Source organism: Buteo buteo, chromosome 4 (genome assembly GCF_964188355.1).
Source record: "Buteo buteo chromosome 4, bButBut1.hap1.1, whole genome shotgun sequence".
NCBI lineage: Eukaryota > Metazoa > Chordata > Aves > Accipitriformes > Accipitridae > Buteo > Buteo buteo.
Genome location: NC_134174.1, coordinates 67,370,990 through 67,384,797, shown reverse-complemented (window position 1 = coordinate 67,384,797; position 13,808 = coordinate 67,370,990). Strand labels below are relative to the sequence as shown.

The window sequence follows — 13,808 nt, the reverse complement described above, 5'->3', positions numbered from 1 at the left end:
AAGTAAACCAGGTTTTTATCACCAAGTCAGGGTAATTTTCACTATATTCTGTTTTCAGAGTCCAGCAGGCTCCGAGAACTGTCTTTTCACAGGCATTTGAAAGAACCAAGAGTCACACTCAGTGAGCTGGCAAAGCTAATTTAAAGCCTATTAGACGTACAAAAGCAAGGAAATCGCTTTCTGGGAAGCCACACCAACTGACAGTATAACTCACACTCATTTTGAGCGGGGTGGTGGAAAGAGGAGAGGTAGGAGTTCACCCACGTGCTTTGTAGGACCGTGTGTTTCACATAACAACAACAAGGTCTTTTTCTTAGACATGGTTAGCAATTGCTAATTGTGGAAAACTCAGAAAGGCAGCAGATTGAGTTAATGAAGTCTCAGGAAGACTCATGCAGAACTTGAAGCCTCATTAGATGGAAGGCCCGAACTGATTTTCTGGCGAGAAATCTTTCTGGCAGCTGCAAAACCGACAACGGGTAGCTCTGATTTTGCTAGGTTCAAGTCAATCTCTTTCCATCAAGAGAAGAAAATGAGGATAATTTGCTCATATAGCCCTGAGCAAAGCACGCTTGGCAGAACCACTCACTCCTGCAGTGGTAAGGATTATCCCAGGAGACCTCAACCTGAGGAGGCACTGCTGGGGTGTCGAGGGCTTCTCCCCACCTCACACACTTTTCAACAGCAAAAAAAAAAAAAAAAAAAAAAAATACATCCTATATACGGCATACTGCAGTGATGGAGAGAAATGGATTTACAAGCAGCTCTGCAGTCTCTGAAACTTATCCCTTACTTTCCCATCACATCAGGTATTAGCTACAAAAACCTGCCCTGTGGCATGCATATTTTGTGCTTATGATCTACCATCCCAGCTGAAGTCATTAATGTACAACCTAGTGCAAGTTAGCTGTCTCATAAAACTTAACTTAGCCTTATCAGAAGTAGCACTGAAGCAATTCTCAAAAGGAATCATATCCTCAATTCTCATCCATTCATACTCAAGTGTCCTGCATACCTTTCCTGAAAGGCCACCAAAGAACCATAGTCAAGTTGCTGAAAAATAAATGAGACAAAATAATGGGATTGTAACTCATTTCCAGGCTCCAGCTGATTTTGCACCTATTTCACTGTCTTAGTTTTTTGGCAATATCACAGAACTACATAAGCTACATAAAGATATAAATAAAAAAAAAGAGAGATTGCTGGAGAGCAGACAGCCAAGTCTAATTATCAACAAAACTGACGGTAACTAAACTTAGGTCAATACTACTCTGCAAAAACGCACTTCAAAACAAGAACAAAACCCAACAACATTAAAAAAATCAAAACGCACTGGCTTCCAAGACCCCTTTTGTCCATAGGCCAAGTAAAGACTACAATGCAAAGCCTATTTGTGGGAGAAGAGCAAAATAAGTGATAAACATCCTATGAAATGAACCCCCCTCATGTCTGAACAGAAACTTTCCGGCCATCACCAAAACTGCCAAGAAAGCTTTATAACTTCATGGAAAGAGCCAAACTCCTCGCCTTTCTGCATCTTGTGGCTGTTCAGTCATCACCTTCTCTGACCTGTCAGTGAAAGAAAATGCAGACGCACGATGACAGACTAATGCAGATGTTTTGCTGCTAACAGGTTCAAAAGCAAAGCACATGCTGTCACTGGTGAGCAACTCTTAGGAAAACAGTGGTGTTGGAGGAAAGAGAAAAATCTTTCAGCAAAGCTACACAAAATCCTGAGATATACCTCAAAATTTCTTTTATGGAAAAATCTTTAGTGTTTTCATTCATCAACATCCTAGAAGCTTTGTTCTCCCTTTCACACACACAAGCACAGAGATTTCTTTCAGAGAACCAACTAAAGGCATTAACTAAAAAGAAAAAGCAAACCAGATCAGCTTAAGTTGCTTCCTTAAAAAAAAATCCTATTTCACAGCATGCTAATTAATAGAACAGAACCAGTATTTTGATATCATGATTAAGAACAGTTCATTTTCAGCATTTTTCTCAACAGCAGATCAACGCAATTATCTGGCAATTTGCTCACTAAATTACTTTCCAAGATCTGTTACTGAGATAAGGCAATGCCTTCTTTAAAGTGCCTTTCTGCTAGTGAAAGATGAACCTGCAAGGAGTATTTTCTAAACGTACAACTCAATTCTTCAGTAACAAAGCACAACTTTTGCTTCACGAGTAATGACAAAAAATACGAAGTTAGGTGGAACGGCAAGACGCTGTGGGGTTTTTTTCTCCTTATTTCATGAACAGTAATCACTAAGAATAACATTGCGATGGAGGATACTTCCAAAGGATCATTTTTGGAAAATACAGAACTGAAGTTCTTGACTTCATTGTATTTTAACCACGGGACACAGGTGAAGACCTGCTAGCAGGTTAATCACTTGTTCTACCCTTTACTCTTTCTGCTCTAACTACTTACTGGTTTTCATAATGGTGTTTCACGAGGAGCTGTGCTGGTGCCTGGACAACATAAAAGAAATACCATTCTTCAGGGATCTGGAAAAAGGATAAACAGGGAGGTGACAAAATCTGCAGGTCCTGATCAGATTTTGCGGAAAGGTATCACACCACTCGATCGTGACCAATGCAAACTGGTAAAATAGGGGAAAATGCTGACTATACACACAACTTGTCATCTCTCAACTCAGTAGATAAAAAGATCTTGAGAAGATCTTGCTGGTTCTGAAAAGGCCAATGGCTTTCTACCCATCTCTGAGGACCAACCCACTGCACCCGGGGGCACCAATGCTGCCAGAAACCCAAACAATCTGCAAAGTTACCTATGCATGCACCGATGAAAGCAAGGAGGTCCCCAGGCAGGGCTGCTGCCATGTGCTGTCTAGACCAGAGAGGGATTTCCGACCAAAATGCAGAGGTTTTTGGTGCTCGGTTAAACCACGTACTGTACCCATGGGAGTTGGTTGCAATGGCTGAGAGCTATGGCTGTAGCCCACTGTGTCCCTCTACCTCCCAGCACTGATAACGAAGCACTTTTCTAAATATTGCCCAAAAGAGGCCACAGGAGCTCTTCTAGTGATTCATTCAGCAGCAGCCTTTCTAAACAAACATGATTCCCCCAGCAGAATATAATTCAAAACTTATCTGCATACCTTTCTGCACAGCTTGCCAACCTTTTCCTTCTATGAAGATCTAAATCTCAATACATTTTCTGTTGATACTTGATGCCTGCAGAGGTTCCTCTTTCTATGCTGCAGAGGGAAACCCTTCCCTGCTTCAACAAAAAGGTCTGAAGAAAATCATTAAAGATCCACGGCTTTTACCATGACTTTTAACTAGTGCACGCTCATCCACACATGCAAAATGCATCAATAAAAACACAAAAGTAGACATTTTGTAAGACATAACTGTACCAACTTGACCAAAACTGACATAATTTTCAACACTGAAAATTCAAAACAGAGTAGAACTGTGTGTTAGCTTTCATATATGTATAGCTATGATACATGTATGTTTATATAAGTATATATACAAGTATCATAGCTACCACACAAAGCTACCTCGATATGTATCTTATTTCCTTTACAAACTGTTTCTGGTGTTAGAGATCCTGGTTTAATGGGCTAGAAACAGCACTATTTTTTATATAAACACTACCACGATGGGATGGCTCAAGATAAGCTCTCTCCAGAGGATGGGTGGTGGTGAGTGACCAGTATTGAAACATGTTATCTTTTGATCACTGAAATATGGGTTCACTTCTTAGTTTCTTTATAACCATAAACTGTGGACTGTAATGATACTTCACTAAGTCAAGTATACTGATCAGATTTACATTACAGGAAAACAACCATTTCCACATTTAAGCTGAGATCTCACTTTGCCCTATAGTCTGTTATAAGCATTGACAATTTAATCATTACATAAATGTAAAATTTTACATTTCTCTGAATCATCAGAATTGTTTTGATTTCCACTATTACACCAGCTAACAGCATGGCTAAAATAGAAGCATAACAGTACACCTCCTTCATGAAAATTAATTTAAAATATAATTCAATGAACAACTGTAACCAGAGGGTGTTTTAAAGCAGCACAGTCCCACAGAACAGCACAAACACCTGCTGTGATAAGCTATGCTATTCTGTCAATACAGATTCTGAACAGAAATGTCAAACATTTTCTTAGACTAATCATAATTATTAATAATAATGAATAAATTCAGCAGATTGATGATAAAAGGTGTCAGGATCTCCAGTGTTTTGTAATAACGCTGTATATATATACCCAAGTGCAGCTGGAGTTGCATGCAGATGTGAATCCCCTTTCACAAGTCATTCAGAGGATTCATTTTTTGCATTTTTTCTTTAATTCAAAATTAACAATAGCAAGTCACTTAACAGCACGTACAGCTTCCTGGCATGGATTTTAGGTGGGCACCAATGCCGAATGAGATAGAATAACTTCGGCTGAGAAGGACCTTTGGAGTCATCCTGCCCAACCTCCCACTGAAAGCAGAGCCGAGCTCCAGGTTGCTGGGACGTGTGCTCCTGCTGGTGGGGCTCCAAGGAGGAGATGCTGCAGCCCCCCAGGCTCCTGCTCCAGTGCTGCACATCACCCTCATAGGGAATTTTCTTCTCCCAGTATAACCAGTTGCAACTTCTCCCCATATAACCAGTTGCTTGCACCCACTGCCTCCTGCACTTGCACTCTGCGCCTCGGGGTAGAGCTTGGCTCAGTCTTCTCCATTACCTTCCTCCAGGTAGCTGAAGGCTGCAGGTCAGTCCCCACCCTCCAGGTCCTCTCCTGTGGGCTTGTACTTCATGTCCTCACGCCCTCACATTTGGGTTTGGCTGATACCAGGAGGTTTTTCGATGTCCCTCTGTACAGCATCCCTGCCCTCCAGCCCAGCAACCGCTCCTCGAAACTGGGGCCATCTGCCAACCCGCTGAGCAGGCACTTCATCCCATCATCCAGGTCACTGGCAGAAACGTTACACATGAATACATGGCTGAACAGTAGCCAGTGGAAAATGATGTGTAAAGACCTTCACTCTCGTGTTTGTTCAGATTAAATGAGGAACAGCTGCTGGGCAAATCTGACTTTGGAGTTTACTCCCTGCTAGAGCGCAGTACCAGCCATTTCATTTGGATCCCATGTGTATCCAACAGTAAGACGATGATATCACATCAATGTCCTGAATGATCTCCTGGAAGGCCAAGAACATGCAGAACATGCCAAGTTTCACTACCTACCTTACACAAGCTTCCACAGATATGAACTTATTTGGTAGTCTACTTCATGACAAAATATTTTTTTTAAGGGTCTTCGCCAACGTAAACAGGAAAAAACCCACTGTGTTCAGAGGTCAGGCTTTGCATGCCTTCTACGTTTTTGATGTGCAAAGGATGTTTGTTAGGATGTTTTAGATGTATACAGAATACAAAATCAGGACTACGTTAACTAACATGAAACTCTTGTACCACATCTTAAAAAAAAACAACAAAAATTGCTTCTTGACGAATATAAAATGCTTTAAGACCTGCAGTTATTTCAGCAGACTTCAATTGCTAATGTTTTGACCATTTGCCACAAGCACTCAAGGGAGATGAACTCGCAAATGTCACTACACCTCAGTGCAGCAGAAATACAAACAGCTCAGCTGGAGTGCTGCTCACTGATGAGTGTGCAACTGCATTTAATTCTAATATGCTGGTTACTCGCCCTGCATTAATGCATGCATTGAAAGGAGTCTGCACACACACCCCCACTCCCCCTGCCCCTCAAAATGCTTAAAACCAGTTTACATGTGCCCCCCCCCAAAGGCTTCTTTTAAGCACCCTTTTCCACCTGAAATTAATTAATTGCATCTACTGAAAAGGCTGCAAGTCCTGAAAGAGACATGCCAAGGGATTTTAAAATCGATCATAGGAAAGCTGAGGTTGGCAAGGAGCTCTGGAGACCACCTAGTCCAATCTTCTGTGGAAAACTGGGCCTTAGATTAGGTTTTCCAGGGACTGCCAAGTGAAGTCATGAGTATTTCCTAAATTTATTTTAGAACAGTAATTATGAAAATGACTTTTACCCTGCACTCATTAAGGAACTTCCTTTCACGCACAAATGAGATGACAACAACTTTGAAGCATCCGCCGCATATCCAGCTTTAGATAAACCCACAGATGAACTCCTGATCATCGCAGAGAGGTGAAGGTGCACCAGACCAGAGCTGGCCAAAACCCTCAGCAGTTACACGGCTTATCTCAGGAATCTCCCCCCCGCATACCTTTCCCTCCCCTTCAAAATACAACGGCACTGTCTAAAGAGCAGTGCAACACCACTCTGTGGGAAGCCTAGAAGGCTGTTCATTAAAATCTATATAACTTACAGGGGCTTCTCTATGCTCTTTCGTCCTGAAGCACCACATAGGACAGCAGGATACGGTGGAAATGGAAATGGAATGGAAAGTGCCATTTCCAACACGATGGCACTTCATTTGATGCCAACATCCTCCCATGGGCAGCGACGCGCAGCCTGAATGCCATTTTCCCAGGGATCATAATTCACGCCGATGCCACACGGTGGTAGCACTACTAAAGGGAAGAAGAGCAGCGAGCTCTGACAAAGCATTTGGGGTCACGCTCAGCTGCAAATTGTGGTCTTTGATGTTCCTCTAGGAAGCCCATTTCATCTAACCTCCCCAGAGTCAAAACAAGACGACACCATCCTCGTTTCAAAGAGCATAACAATTTGCACTGGCGTTTTACATAACTCCATTCAGACATTTTTCTAACATCTGTGCCTAAATGAAACAATGAAGCACAGTAGATGCAAGACAGATGGCTTGCAAAGTCGTTCAAAATACACAACTGCTATGGTTTTCACCACAAATGCACAAACTGGCCCTTAATAAAGTTGTATGTGGATAGCTGCCACTAAGTCCATCGTCTTAACGGCCTACAATTTCACAAGAAATCACCCTGCAGCTGCATATTTCTTGGTTTCAGATGAACACAATCCCAAACCAGCCATTTATTATAATCTATTCACAGAGCAACAGAGCACAGTGGTTTCATAAGATGGTTATAACCATCTTTCTAATTCAAACGTCTTACTCAAGGTAAGAGTCAACTAAAGACAAGAAAAAATGAAAAGAACGGCCTTTTAGCTTTACTTTGCAACTGTCATTTGTACTCTTAAAATACAGTTTTCCTACTGCCTAACGTGGTTCCAGACAACAGAAGTCCGTGGATTCTCAGGCCAAAGTTGCAAGCAAATTCTCATTGGAAACAAGCCACTCCAGGTCTGAAGAAAAACTCTACCACCAGAAATCCACTGCCACCATAAACCATGGAGGACAGAAGAGGACACAGCAGGGAGAAGGAGGCATACCTGCCCTTAGGAGACACTCTGCCTTACAACAGGTTTTACTAATGCTTTGCCTAATACCAGCCTTCACATGATCAGTCGCCTTTACTGACCAGTTATACCAGAAAATAATACTGAGACTTTATGGTTTTGGCTGTAGAGCAAGAGATGGGGAACAGGTTTGGGAAATAATGGTGGAAGAAAAATTAAAGAAATCCGTAAGCCTCAAACGGAATCATTCAAGTGCTAGGGACGAAAATCCTGCAAGTCAAAGTTCTCCGGTCACTGGGATCACTCAGTTCTTGCTAGTCAACCGCAGTCTCCACCAGCACCACCTCTACCCTACCCGGACAGCTTCAGCAGATCACTGCCAACAGGCTACAGAATTGTAGCTGCTGTAGACAATTACACCGGGCTTTTTTTAAATTGTACATTAGATATCCACACAAAGATTCCAACCTTTCAACAGTTAACCCCCCAAAATCCCGTCCTCGGTCAAACTGCTGAGCACAGCCATCTACCCTCCTCCCAGATCCTGAGCAAGTTCTGTGAACTCCTCATGAATAACTCCTCCGTAGAAACGAACACTGCTGTATTCATTTAGAAAACAAAAACGGTATTATAAGAAAATATGCTGCTCACAATTCTGGTGTAATATCCTCAAACAACAGTGTAATGTCAAAAATGGCATTTTGCTTACCCTAACGTGAACAGTGAAATTTCTGGCTCTCTATAAACAAGCAGAAGTTTCAGGTTTTCTCCTTCAACAGTAGAAAACCCATTTTTTTCAAGGCAAGATTTTATTATGAAATAAATATGTCTAAATAGCTTTTAAAGACTTTGCTCTGTTTTTTCATTTTAATTACCATGTATTAAAAATTCATGGTACAGTTACTGAATTTGTACAACTGCCTACGTCGTGCAAAAGCACACAGAGAACTTCTGCCTCCAGCAGACTGCGGGTCGTTAGAAAATGTCTCAACATTAATTCAGAGCTGTCTAAACTCATGAACATGGGGGGGGGAAAAATAAAAAATCTTAGCATCTCTGCCACTACAGTTTATGCTTCTTCCAAAACAAAAAGAACCAGCATAAAAGTAACTTTTCCAGTCTTTGGAAAAATTCAGCATTTGTGCAACCTCACTCCTGGCAGTCTCTCCCTCTCTGCTGCTCCTCTCCCAGTGCTGGCTCCGTCACCCTCACCTTAGCTGGGGCATCAAATCCCTACCTGAGACTGCATTATCCATACTACTCCTTGGACTTCTGCAGGTTTCTGTGCTGATCATCAGATTTAACTCCACAGCAAATAACCAAAACCAAAGAAACCACCACCAAAGTCATTTAAAATATGAGCATTTTCCAGTTGATGACCCCATTTCTTCTGTTCTTTAGTAGTGATTGTGGAGTACAAAAGTAGAATGCAGTGTAGTACAGTCATTTTTACGAAAGTTTTTCTTCATTTCTGAATACTTACACTGTATTAAAATCAGCTATTTAAAAGAAAATTAGTATAAACTAACTATATTTACAAGCTATATAAGAGTTTCCACTTTATTATATCATTTTTATAGCATTTTGGTTTGAACTTTTCTGCAATAGGTCCATTTCCTTTTTTAAAAAAAATAAAGGTATTTACCTGATTTTTTTTTTCCTCCAACTTAGTGAGGCTGCAAAAATAAAGCCTTGGCTATTTAAACATATTATTCAGATAAGATGTTTATGGAAGGTCAGCATTTACACTTTGGACTGCAATCTTATTGAGACCAAACATATACAACTACAGTGCTCTAAAAGTTGTACTGTAACGGTGAATTGAGGTTCTGAAAATACTAATAGAAAAAAGGAGGGTAAAACTCTTTCATACTTAACTTCAGCTTGAAACCTCAGCATCGCATGAATATGGATTTTGCATTTTATATATATAATCATCAAAGTTTGTAAGGTGCCTTGGGACCTTTGAAGAAGGCACAGAATAAATGAAAATCATTTTAATTAAAAGCAAATTAAAGGGCTTCCTAATCCAGGCAGCAGTAGTAAATCCATTGAGATTTTTTAGAATATGGAACCCTGAAATTACATTGCATATAAACCTCCCTAATTCCAGCTTCCCCCCAAAGGAGGCTCTAAATCTGCACAAGATCAGGTTTATTATGAAAATTCTGCTCTATTTGCTAAAAAAAGATTTTGCTCTAGTTTCTGAGTGGCCAGAAGCACTAGCATCCACATTGAGAAAATGAAAACAACAACAACAAAAAACCAAACCAAAACAAAAAAAAAAAAACAAAAAAAAAAGAAGAAGAAAGGGAATGTTTTTCCTCACTGCAGGGAAAAAAGATAAGATTCTATTTTACGCTCTTAAGAAGTCATTTCAACACTGATTAAGAAAGTTGGGAGTTCTCCTCCTCGACAGGAGGCTTTTGAAATACAGCTCAAAAATAAACTAAGCAACCACATACTAAAATGTTATCACAGAAAGAAACTCACAAGGCAGAAGGTATAGAAATAAAATAGACATTATAACTGTAATCTTTTTCATTACTGTTCCTTCAGCAGGAGAACATTATTGCTGAAGTCTCACAGGTCTTCCACCAGCTGCCCCTAGTTCACCATTGCCTGTACCTATAAATTAAAGAATGAATTTATAAATACTACTAAAAATAAACAGGAATCTAAAACTAGGAATATTATGTTCATTTTTGTCTAAAAGGCATTTTACATGTATTTATCTCATTAAGTGATTGAATTCCTCCATTAAGAGGAAAAAAAAAAACCCAGAAAAAAACCCACAAATCCCAACCTTGAGGGGAAAAAATCCAAACAACTGAACAAGAGGAACAAAAAAAGAAAATGGGCAAAACGCCTGGAGAAATGCTGCTTTGATTTTGACACATGGGAATAAATGGAAAAAATATTCAGCTAACCCTTTTTTTAATCAAAACATCTTCCATCTCGTGTGCAAATTTCAACAGCTGAGAAAGCATCCTACTCAATCTCTCCAAAGTGGTGTCAGCATGTTTTATGTAAATACTAGTTAACAAGGGATGTGTGTTTGCAGCAAACATTTTAGGGTTCTGCTTTAGAAGCTCTGGATTTACCCTCTGTGTCGGAGGAGAAATTGTAATTCTGAAGAAGATAATAGGAGATACACACGGAGGACACAGGAGATTTTTTCCTTTTTTAAAGAGCCAAGCTGTATTTGTTATTGAAGAGTTTTCATTAGTTATTTAACAAATTAACAGGAGAAAAAAAAAAACTTGATGACTAAGCTCTGCATCAATATGTGGCAATATACGTCTTGAAAACAACTTTATTTTGCAACGTCCGGAAGTAACGTTAGGGTTTGATAACATGCTCATTCTGAAAGGATTACTGAGACCAAGGCAATTTCCCCCTGGGGCAATCAGAGGAGTGTCACACGAAGCACAAACATGACAAGCTAAGTGGTACACGAGTGGGCTCTTAAACAGGGACATCCAGGGGAAGCAACAAACTGGAGGTCAGAGTCTGGGGTTATTGGGCAATGCCCATTCCCTCTACACTAAGGAAAGGGCAGCTCCTTCACAGCCATCCCTGCTTTCACATAAACACGGTATTCCTCATCCAGGTTCATAGTGATTTAGTAATTATTAGTTTATTATTCTTCCTATTCGGTCTTTTTACTTTTGTCTTTACGTGGTGTCTTTAAGACATGACCACCAGTTGCGACGTAGCCATCTAAAACACCAAGTAGCCATAGGGGGGGATCTTCTTTTCAACATTACGCTGAAAGGAAGCACAGCTCATAGCACTGGAAAAACAAGAGTGTAGTATGTGTATGAATACAAACAGCAATAAAAACAATGTCCAGGGTCAGAGGCTCCTTTTGGCCCGTGCCCCTCGTCTCTTCTCCCCTCCCTCCATAGCTGAGAACCGCCTCAGCCCAGGTTAAAATAAATAAATAAAATACTAAAGCAAGAGTCCTCCAGAAGGAAACATTTTCCTGTTCTGATTTACAGCCCACAAATAACAACATTATACATCTTCAGAGAGTGGCAGCTCAGGGGCATGAATAAGTAACTGAGGACAGGCAGAAACCTATTAACAATTTTTTGCTGGAAGAAGACATGCATATAACCACAACAGCCTTCATTCAAACCGACAAAACAAGAACACTGTTAGTTCATTTATTTCAGCCTTTGTCTGTCTTCTCTGTTTAGTTTATAACTTTTCCTGTCCAAAAATTTCCTTCACATAATGGCTCCCTGTGGGCAAAAAGGAAGATAAACAGACCAGAAAGACCGACTGCGATGAGCAAAGCAGCTCCTCTGCAGAGCCAGGGAAACGCAGGCTCTGCTTGCAGGTCCTGCAGTCATCTCCACCTAGTGCTCAAGTAAATCGTGAACCATTTGCACAGACTTCAGAATCGTTTTTTCCAGCATAATGCAAACAGAAGCATTAACCCCTGTCCCATCCTGGAGACCAGCGCTGCCAGGTCAGGTCTGCTGCTGTGAACACCCATCTGCAGCCCAGGAGCAGGATCTCCACCGTCAGATCACTGGTAAGAGTTAACAAGTTATTTCCTTCAACTCCCTCTTCTACACCCCATATAATGCAACTCTACTTCATGAACATGACAGATTGCACTAAATATTATTTAAAGAATATATTTTTCCATCAGCTAGAATGCCTAAAACACCTGTTCCAAATGAGATGATACAAGTCAGTGGATAGCAATTTCTATTTTTATTCTTCTCAGAATTTTATCAGTTTGAAAGAAAGGTAACTTCCAGATAAGTACATACAATCTCCCGTTTCTGAGGCATTAAGTTTTTTCACAATGGGATTCTCACAATCACATACCTCAACAGCAGGCAACATTTAAGTATCACCTTCATCTCCATTCTAGCACAGCCTTGCTTTAGCCCTAACCGTTCCACAATCAATAAGATTCAAGTAACTATTCTGTTGTCTAACGTTGCAGTACAGGAGATGTGACTTTCCCCCCTTTACGATTGCCAATTTTCATTATAAATGTGCTTTGATGCCAAGTTAACCTATAGCCTTTTCTTCCTTCCTGTTTAAGAACAGCTGGCATGCAAATAAACTGTTTCTCTGCCTTAGTGCAGAAGAAACTTCCAACTTCTCATATGGAGCCAACTGGAGAGGACTCTTCCTTGGAGACCTGTAAATGCGCAGGAAGGAGGACAGCATCCTCCAGAGACTCGCAGTGATGCTTTAAAGAGCAGAAATTGGTTCCAAGTTTGTTTTCTGTAACACTGAGGGGATAAATAAAAGCTATTGCCCTCAGGGAGCATTTCGTGTTTGCATTTATACAAAGTTTCCTTCATTTGAATATACTGAGTATGTCCTACAGGGACTTGACCTTTTTGCTTGGACACTGCTATCCTAAAACCTTCCTGTAGAAACTCAGAACCACTATTTGCCTAATGTGTGAGACAAAAACTCAAACTTTTACCAGTTTTTTGCTTATTTCAGCTATTCTTCCATACAATTATCTAAAAAGAAAAGGTGAACTTCATTCTTCCTTAAGTCATTATTACTACTGGCTCCAGGAGCGTGTCAGATGTTCACATTTGAAGACTGGATAAACAACCAGAAATCCAGATGCAAAACAAAAACTACCGGTGGGAGGGTGAAATGAAAACAGATAGATCTCCTTCCAAAAATATGAGATTTCATATGGACTCTCACTATTTTGCAAAGATATCATGAGGAAGGACTTCTACAATACCAAGCTGAAACACAAAATGAACACCAACGTATTTTCTGAGATCTCCAGGAGTTGCTAAAGGCTGAGGACAGTGAGTAGTACTGCGACTCCTGCCACCTCCAGAGTCCCATAACTTCCAAGGCATATATTGCACATGGTTTTTTCAGAGTGAAGTCCACATATGACAGGTTTTTAAAGTCAAGAGGTAGACTTGACTCTCCATGGGCTCTTCTGCTGCCCCGGTCCCTTCCATTCCTTAAATAGTGGAGAGTTATGCCCAGCTTTTGGCATAGACTGACTATTTTTCCACAAAGAAAACACCCTCTGTGACCTGGTTGCCTTCAAAAGGCTCAAATAACCGAGCCTGTCTGTCAGAGGAACCTTTCCCCCTCCAATACCAGTGGTCAGATGGTGCGTAAAGTGCCCCTGCTGCAGCCACAGCTTCCAGGGAGATCTGCTTCAGGGGGACAGAAACCGCAGGGCTGTGCTTTTTTAAATACCTCTGACTGTTCTCATCCTTCAACCCAAAATTCAGGGCCCTCAGGAAGCCGAGACCTCAGAGCTGTGACCAGTTTAGCAGCTTCTCAAGAGCTAAACCACAGCTGGGGGGGGAACCAAAGAGAAGAAGACACAAGACGAAGAGAAGAACCACATCCCAGCCCAGAGACTTCAGAAATGAAATGATGGCACGAATTCTGGAAGATGAGGACTATTACCAAGTCTTCATAAGCGCCTCTAATTACAACAAATTTTTTTT

The 13,808-nt window shown here is 40.8% G+C and overlaps 1 protein-coding gene across 4 annotated transcripts in view; it reads right to left on the bottom strand.

The window, feature by feature from the left end:
• Window positions 1–13,808, bottom strand: part of PTPRE (protein tyrosine phosphatase receptor type E) — a 118,974-nt gene that overhangs the window by 87,131 nt on the left and 18,035 nt on the right. The gene's annotated exons all lie outside the window — the stretch shown is intronic.